At 37.1% G+C, this 8,776-nt stretch overlaps 1 long non-coding RNA gene across 1 annotated transcript; it reads left to right on the top strand.

The window, feature by feature from the left end:
- Positions 1-4,612: 4,612 nt before the first annotated feature.
- LOC120108247 lies at positions 4,613-5,867 on the top strand. The gene is made up of 3 exons (XR_005509690.1): positions 4,613-4,649; positions 4,735-4,834; positions 5,820-5,867. It is a non-coding gene; the product is annotated as an uncharacterized LOC120108247 (long non-coding RNA).
- The last annotated feature ends 2,909 nt before the right edge of the window (positions 5,868-8,776 follow it).

Raw genomic sequence — 8,776 nt, 5'->3', positions numbered from 1 at the left:
ATTCCTTCTTCTCATTTTCAAATCTCATGGTGTCGGCCATGACCCATTTGCACCCCTATTGCAACTTTCCTGCAATGGGATTAGATTTTGGAAGAAGGTCTAGAATTTTTTTACCATGCTTTATAGTTCAAAAATATTTTTTCCTGCAAGTTTCGTCCAATCAGCCTTATAGATAAAAAATAGTTTGATATGAAATTTGGCTTGCAAACCGACTTAGTCCAATCAGCCTTATAGATAAAAAATAGTTTAATATGAAATTTGGCTTGCAGACCGACTTAGTCGAGTCCCGAGTTAGGGATTTGGCATCGCGGCTTCCCATCTCCTCTCCTCTCCTCCACCTCCGGCCTCTCCTCTCTGGCTCCCCCTTGCCGACCATTTTTGCCTCCCCGTCGACGGCGACCACGGCTACATCACGCCTCCCGATCGCGGCTACATCACCTCGTCGACGCCCCCTCCTTCTTGCTCGTCGGCTAGGGTTTTCAAAACCCACAACTGGTTTTTCCGGAGGTAAACCCTAACCTACCGAGGGTTTCATTATCTCTTTGCTCGGCGCCTGTGTTCATCTCCTTCTCACCCGGGACCAAACTTGTGGCTACATCACCCCGTCGACGCCCCCCTCTTTCTTGCTCGTCGGCTAGGGTTTTCAGAACCCTAAACTGGTTCTTCCCGGAGGTAAACCCTAACCCCATTTCCTTTTACCCCATGATAACAAAATAAAAGAAACGAAGAAGAGGAAGAGGAAGGGGGAAGGAACCTACCGAGGGTCTCCCCCTGTGGATCCGACGCCACGCTTGATCGCCGTGCCTTTCGATTATATACATGATCCTGTGTTTTTATCTCTTTGTGTTCATCTTCATCTAGTCATTATCTGGCATAGCAACTGACATAGTTCATCTTAAGAATGCAAAGGTGTTCATCTCCACCTGTGGATCCATCGACGCCCCCCTCGCATTTTAATATGCTGGGATTATTCTTGATGCAACTCAAGTTGAAAACCCAATGAATTATTTAACCAAAAAAAAACCCTTAAACCCATTTGTTAAGCTCTGTTATTACTGTTAAGCTCTGTTATTGTTCAATCATGGTCTGTTTAAGCTCTGTTTGCAACTCGCTTGAATCAGTAGATTATTATAGACCCATTTGCAGCCCAACTTGCTTGCAACTCGAGTGGAGAGACTTGTCTAAAATAAGCTCTATTTAAAAAATCTTAAACCCATTTGCCAGCTCTGTTGTAATTTCATATGAAAATAAGCTCATGGATTTTAGACCTTTGATGTCTAAAATAAACCCATTTGCCAGCTCTGTTGTAATCTTAAAATAAGCTCTGTTGAAAAATAAGCTGTTGTAATTTTGAGGGTTGATGGGTTGGGACTCTGTAAAGTTCATGGATTTTAATTTCTTCGTCATGTTATTCATTTCTATAATCATTGTTCATCTGCAAGGAAAAATGGAAAGTGGTGGAAAGTGGTGTTGCTTCATGGTTGTGACTTATTTCCAGTGTGCAATCAAGAAGCTGGTCAAAAGGCTTGCTAAGAAGTACCATGCTTTCCTAGCATCAGTGGCGATCATGTATATTGACATTTGTTCTATGTGAAGCAGATAGTATTCCATATGTAAATTTGGATGATTTGACTTGTATTCCTTGTCTTTGTAAAGATTAAATGCTTTTTGAATGAATAGATAACTTGTAAAGATGAATTCCTTATGTTCAGCTTTTTGTAAAGATTGAATGCTTTTTTAATGTCAATGATGCTGGGACAAGATTGAATGACTTATTTTTGTCATGCTTATGATAACTTCTCATCTTCATAAATATCATACCAGTTTTTGTTTCTTTTACATTTTTTATGATCTTGCCTTTCATGTTTTTAATGGTCCGGTTTTTCTTATGTTGTTTTCTTTTTTTATCATCTCTCTAATATTTTCTAGGCTTTCTTATGTTGTTTTATTTTTTTGATTTTTAGAGGAACTATGTCAGTTGATTGTAATTGGATGTACCACCGACTTAGTGAAAATGGTTATATAAGAGCTGAGTTCTGTGATGGAGTTAAAGGGTTCCTTGAGTTTGCATTTACTTAGTTAGAGTATTATAGTGGTGATAAGATTAGATGCCCTTGTATAAGATGTGACAACCAGAAATTTCTTAACCGTGATACGGTCAATGTTCATCTGTTGAGAAAGGGGTTTACACCGGGGTATTCAACATGATTTGCACATGGAGAGTTACTTGGTGCAGTTGCTCCTGTAAATACAAGTGCAGTAGAAGCATCGACATCAATGGATGTTGGTTGTGAATATGGTCAGCAATATAGAACCATGGTGATGGAAGCTATGGGTCCAGAAGAGGAACTTCATTTGAGGGGTGCACTTGAAGTTAATCATGAGGAAGAGCCAAACAAGGATGCTGCAGATTTTTATTCTTTGTTGAAAGATGCAGAAGTACCTTTGTGGGAAGGGTGTAAAAAACACTCTAAGTTATATGCTATTAGTCAATTATTAAATTGCAAGTCTGAATTTAATATGAGTATATCTTGCTATGATTAAATCATGAAAATAGTGAAGAATATGTTGCTGGAAAGTGAGAAGCTGCCTCCTGATTTCTATCAATCAAAGAAGATGCTTCGGAAGTTGGGATTGGAGTATACAAGTATTAATGTTTGTGAGAATAATTGTATGCTATTCCATAAGGAAACAGAGAATTTGATTGAGTGTACTATTTGTGGTCATCCTCGATATAAACTTAGAAGAAATGATGGTGGTGGTAGGAGAAAAGATATTTCTTATAGAAGGTTGCGATATCTTCTAATAACACCAAGACTTCAGAGGCTTTTTATGTCAAGCAGAACAGCTAAAAATATGTCATGGCATGTGAAGGGAGGTGATTTAGATGAGATGGTGCATCCTGCTTATGGGGAGGCTTGGAAGCACTTTGACCGCATTCATCCATGCTTTTCTACCGAGCCTCGTAATGTGAGACTTGGGTTATGTACGGATGGTTTTAACCCTTTTAGCCAATCAGCTCGTCCTTATTCTTGTTGGCCAGTTTTCGTAACAGTTTACAATCTTCCACCATCAATATGTATGAAACGACCCTACATTTTTCAAGTTTAGTCATTTCTGGACCTAAGAGCTCCGGCAAAAGTATTGATGTCTTGCTTAGGCCTTTGATTGATGAACTTAAAATATTGTGGAAAGTAGGGGTCGCCACTTATGACATTTTTAGAAAAGAGAATTTTCAAATGAAGGCAGTTTTATTGTGGACTATCAACGATTTTTCTGCATATGGCATGCTTTCAGGATGGAGTACGCATGAAAAGTTGGTCTGCCCGTATTGTATGGAGAACTCAAAAACTTTTACACTACAACATGGTGGGAAGACTTTTTTTTTGACTGCCATCATCAATTCTTGCCCATGGACCATGCATACAGATACCAAGTTGATGGTTTCTTCAATGGTAGAATAGAGACAGACCCCCCACCTCCTCGACTGTCTGGTGAGGAGTTGAAAAATAGGGTCTCTGCCTTGCCTAATATAACTTTTGGTTTGAGAGCTCCTAAGCACACCATTTCTGGATTCGGTAAAGATCATAATTGGATGAAAAGGAGCATATTTTGGGAGTTGCCCTATTGGCATACACTACTTATTCGACACAATTTAGATGTCATGCATATTGTTCGGAATGTGTTTCTCAATATATTTTACACTTGTATGGATGTGAAAGGGAAGACTAAAGATAATGTGAAAGCAAGGCAAGATTTAGAGTTGTATTGCAAGCGTCCTAAGTTGAGGATGCAATTTGTTAATGGAAAGCTAGTTAAGCCTCCAGCTTCCTATGTATTGTCCAAAAACCAAGCAATAGAGATCTGCGAGTGGGTGAAAGGGTTAAGACTCCCTGATGGATATGCTTCAAACATATCGAAGTATGTTAACCTGGATGATTATAAGTTTTACGGGTTAAAAAGTCACGATTGTCATGTTTTCATACTGAGATTGCTTCCAATTGCATTCCGTGAAGTATTGCCAGCACCAGTGTGGGATGCATTGACAGAATTAAGCTGTTACTTTAGAGATTTATGCAACACAACTTTGCGTATCCAAGATATGGAGGTTCTTGAGAAAAATATTGTGGTAACTCTCTGCAAACTTGAGAAGATATTTTCTCCTGCATTTTTTAACTCAATGGAGCACTTACCTGTTCATCTAGCTTATGAAGCTAAGGTTGGGGGCCCCGTGCAGTACAGATGGATGTACCCCTTTGAAAGATAACAATTGCTGTAAATCCATTAAATAGTTTCTTTGTATCCATTAAATTTGAGAAATTAACATATTAATCTTATTTATAGGCTTATGCATGATATAAAGCAGAAGGTAAAGAATCGAGCATCGATTGAAGGTTCTATTATCGAGGCTTACATCATAGAAGAAATATCAACTTTCTGTTCGCATTAGTTTGAGCCTTCTATACAAATGAGGTTAAATCAAGTTAATGAAGACGAAGGGGAGTTTGATCTCGTGGATCGTCTATCCATTTTACTCATCAAGGTCGGCCTTTTGGAAAACCTTTTGGAAGGTATTTGACTACTTAGGAGTTTAGTGCTGCTGAATTATATATTCTTCTGAATTGTGAGGAGGTTCAACCTTTTGGAAAGTGAGTTACACAAGTACTTAATTATAATCATGCTTAAAAATGCATATGGAGTACAATATATGTGATTATAGCTTTTGTCTTGTAGGTATTTTGATGATTATATCCGGCAATCTTGTCCAAATATAAGCCAAATAGATTTGGAAAGACGACGCGAAATGGAGTTTCCGGCTTGGTTTAGGTCATATGTGAGTACATAATTCATATATATAATAATAAATTAGACTTTCTCTTGATTTATTCTTATGATATTATTTTTATCATGTTAGGTTAACGACAGCAAAAATCATGTTGATGGGCGCTTAAAGGACCTATCATATGGCCCTGGGAATAAAGTTAAATATTATAAAGGCTACTTTGTGAATGGGTACAGATTTCACACCAAAGAATATGGAAGGATAAAAGAACCTTCAACAGTGGTGTGTGCATTAAGGGAAGCAGTTACAATGACTTTGAGAGTGACTATTATGGGATGTTGGTTGACATTATTGAGTTAGACTATTTTGGGATTGGTAATAAAGTAGTGTTATTCAAATGCGACTGGTATGATAGAGATAAGGGTATGAAAGTGCACCCTCAACATGGCCTCGTTGAGATCAATTACAAACTAAGACTTCCAACCAATGATCCTTTTGTATTAGCTCAACAAGCACATCAGGTGTTCTATACTGGTTACCCAGGTAAGAAGAAGAATCGAAGATTGTGGTGGACAGTAATTAAGACAAAAGCTAGAGGTAGGTTCACTCCTAGTGGGACAGAAGAAAATTTTCTTGATTTTTATTAAGAAGAAAACCACAAGATTCCTACCCCAATCTTGATGACAGATGAGCTTGATGATCCAGACATTTTGGTTGGTGTTAATAGAGATGCAGAAGATATTGATGTAGCAGAAATTGAGTTGACAACTAACCAAATGGAAGAGGACTTTGAGGATGAAGAAGAAGATTTTGAAGATGAACAAACCGAGGAAGAGGAGCATGAGGCTGAGGAAGATTAAATACAACATGCATATTTATGAATGCTAATATAACTAATTTTATATTTATAAATTATAATTGTGCAGCATGAGAAAGAGCAAAGGGAAAGAAATAGGTCCACTGATTGTTCTTTACTTTGATTGGATTTGTTGACATTTACATTGTGAAATAACTACAACTTTTTATTGTTGTGCAGCTATGGCCAAGAAAAAAGGGAAACCAAGAGGTAATGGAAAAGCAGCTTGAATACTGGCTGCTACTCAAGTTCCTCCTCAACCTCTTAGGTTGCCTGAGCGTGTCGAGGAATGTCATGATGATGATTACATTCCTGATGGGGACATGATTGAAGAGGTGGATACAAATGAAGAAATAAATGATGAAGAAATGAATGGTGCAGTGCAAAATCATGAGGATACAATGAATAAGGATCAGATGAATGATGAATTTGGGATTGATCCAAGACAGAGTAATGGCCGAGAGCCAACCCTTAAAGCCCCTGTTGATGCAAATGGAAAAGTGATTGTTAGGTGCACAAGAGGAATGTATGAAAATATCACTTTCTTCTATCACTAATTTGAATTTATGTGTTTGTTGCATTTAAAGTATTTAATTTATTTTCTAATGAATATTTTTTAAATTGCAGGTTTTTTGATTATGAGGTCAGTCACAAAGCTGTTGCTATCATGCGCCAATTTTTCAATGGTCCGTGGTTGTCATGGAGGGAGGTCCCTACTCATGCTAAAGTTGGAATGTGGAACAAATTTGAGATGATGTAATTAATTTATATTTCTTATCATTAATTTTTGCCCTTGTTACACATGCTAATTAGTAAGTCTGATTACTTGCGACCTATATATTGTTAGGAGATACACACAATTCTTCCAGGACAAATGCATCATGTGCATCAAGTTTGGAACAAACATTGTCAGCGACGGTTGACAACCTCATTAGGGAGGGTCAGAAGCCAAAAACTTCTGGAAACAAAAGGAGATTTAAATAGAGCCCGTGATAAACCCCCTAATTGGATCTCTAGAGAAAATTGGAATAAGCTAATTGACATTTGGATCTCCCCAAAATGGAAGAAGAAATCAGAAGCCAACAAAAACAATAGAAACACCATGAAGAATGGTAGCATCTCTAAACACTGTGGAGGATCAATCGCATTTGTCAATCATGACGAATGACTGGTACACATCTTTATTCAATTAGATTTCTATAATAATTTTTATATCATTGTTCAATCATCTCAAATCAGCCCATTATATGTTAATGAATTTTTTTTTTCTCTTTTGTAGAAATTAAAGTTAAGTAGGGAGCCAACAATAGTTGAATCTTTTAATCGAACGCATAAGACAAAGCAAGGCATGGAAAGATATGTAGATAAGAGAAGTGAAACTGTCATGGTAAGTATAATTTTTTTATGATTCATAAATATTATTGAGCTTGCTCTTGTTTATCTCTTGTTTGATCCACCATAATGTTTTTCTCTTCTTTTAAATCAACTGGCAGGCAAAGTATTCAGCTGAATACTCCAAAAAATATGGTGATGCCTCCACCTCAGATGCTCCTCCACGTGATTATGACTTGTGGTTTAAGGCAACTGGTGTCCCAACTCATGGCCATGTCTATGGCAATTCCACCCAGAAGGTAATGGGTTACTCCTACAGCACGTCCTTGTACAATGTTCAAGGCTCTAGGCTGAGTAGCAGGAGCAACTTTGAATTTGTCCCCTAGAGGATCTCACTGGAATTATTGGGCAATCATCATCCTCTTCCACCTCTACAAGTCAAGCTCCAGAGCTATACACTCATGAAGACCTTTTACGCATTCTTGAGCAGGAAAAAAAAATGGCAAGAGGAGGTTCTTCAAAAGATGAGAGAAGAGATTGGCTTTGGACCAAGGCATGCATATCGGGGGAGTAATGGTGATTCTAGTTCTGCTGATCATGCTTCATTATGATTGTTTTTGCCTTAGATGATAGGTCTTTGCATTCCTAGGAGGAATGAAATCTCTGTTGATCTCTATGACATATTTTTAGACTTTGATTTAGATGGATTTAGAACATGTTGATGCCTATTTTGAATGATATTTTAAATGCTTTTTGAATTATGTTGAATGCCTTTGCTGTTAATGATATTATTATTATTATTATTATTATTATGAGCCAATCAATGTACCAAATATACCAAGTTATTAGATTGTGATCAGTGATCAAATTTTGGTTACTAAATTATTTACCAAGTATTGTGACGAGCAGTCATAAACTTAGTGACAGGATTTTGATTAATAAAAATTGATTTTGCTCAGAGCGTTTGTAACAAATTAGTGACGGTAACCTTGTCTTGAGAGTCAGTGACGGGATTAATGACAAATGTAGTGACAAAATGTGTGACCATGTTTGTGACGATTAAATCTGTCACTGAAGGTTGTGACAGATCAGTGACCAAACTTGTGACCGCATTCTGTGACAAAATCAGTGACCAAGTTACTTTCATCACTAACGCCGCAACTGGATAGTGACGAAAAATACGTAATTTCTTAAATATTTAATTCTTGAATTTGTAACGGCTTAGTGACGGAATTCTGTCACAAAAGTTAGTGACGGAAATCGCCGCAGTCACTGAGAATTTAGTGACGCGTGTTTTTGTAACCAATTCAGTGACGGAAGCTCCGGTCACAAATTCCATATTAGTAACCAGAAATACGGTATAGTGACGGAAATCTCCGTCACTACGCGTGTTTTCTGGTAGCCTAATGTATGCTTTTATGAAGCTATTAGAAATGGCAAGATATAAGTACATCTTCTGTCAACATTTGTGCAAACTATTTTATACAAACTATTCTTTCACTATGATAGGTTGCAATACCAAAAAATTGAAAAAGAAAAGAATGCAGATGATTTTTTTTAAATGAAAAATTCGAATTTGCACATTACTAGCTACACTACAAAGCAAATAGATGCCAGATTATAAATTGCACCTTCTTCAGTATGTTTTCTTCCCTCCTTTTAACCCAAAAAAAAAAGCAAGAGAGACCATCAAACATCTTAATGAAAATAAAATAGGTAAAAAATAAAACAAGAAAATAAAAATAAAAGGAGGATCATGACGTTGGTATGCTTAGTTCATACTACCATCTGAGCTCAGTTGATTT

The sequence above is a fragment of the Phoenix dactylifera genome, unplaced genomic scaffold, assembly GCF_009389715.1.
Source record: "Phoenix dactylifera cultivar Barhee BC4 unplaced genomic scaffold, palm_55x_up_171113_PBpolish2nd_filt_p 001237F, whole genome shotgun sequence".
NCBI classification, from domain to species: Eukaryota; Viridiplantae; Streptophyta; class Magnoliopsida; order Arecales; family Arecaceae; genus Phoenix; species Phoenix dactylifera.
Note: the sequence above shows the minus strand (reverse complement) of the source record. Positions and strands in the feature narration are given on the sequence as shown.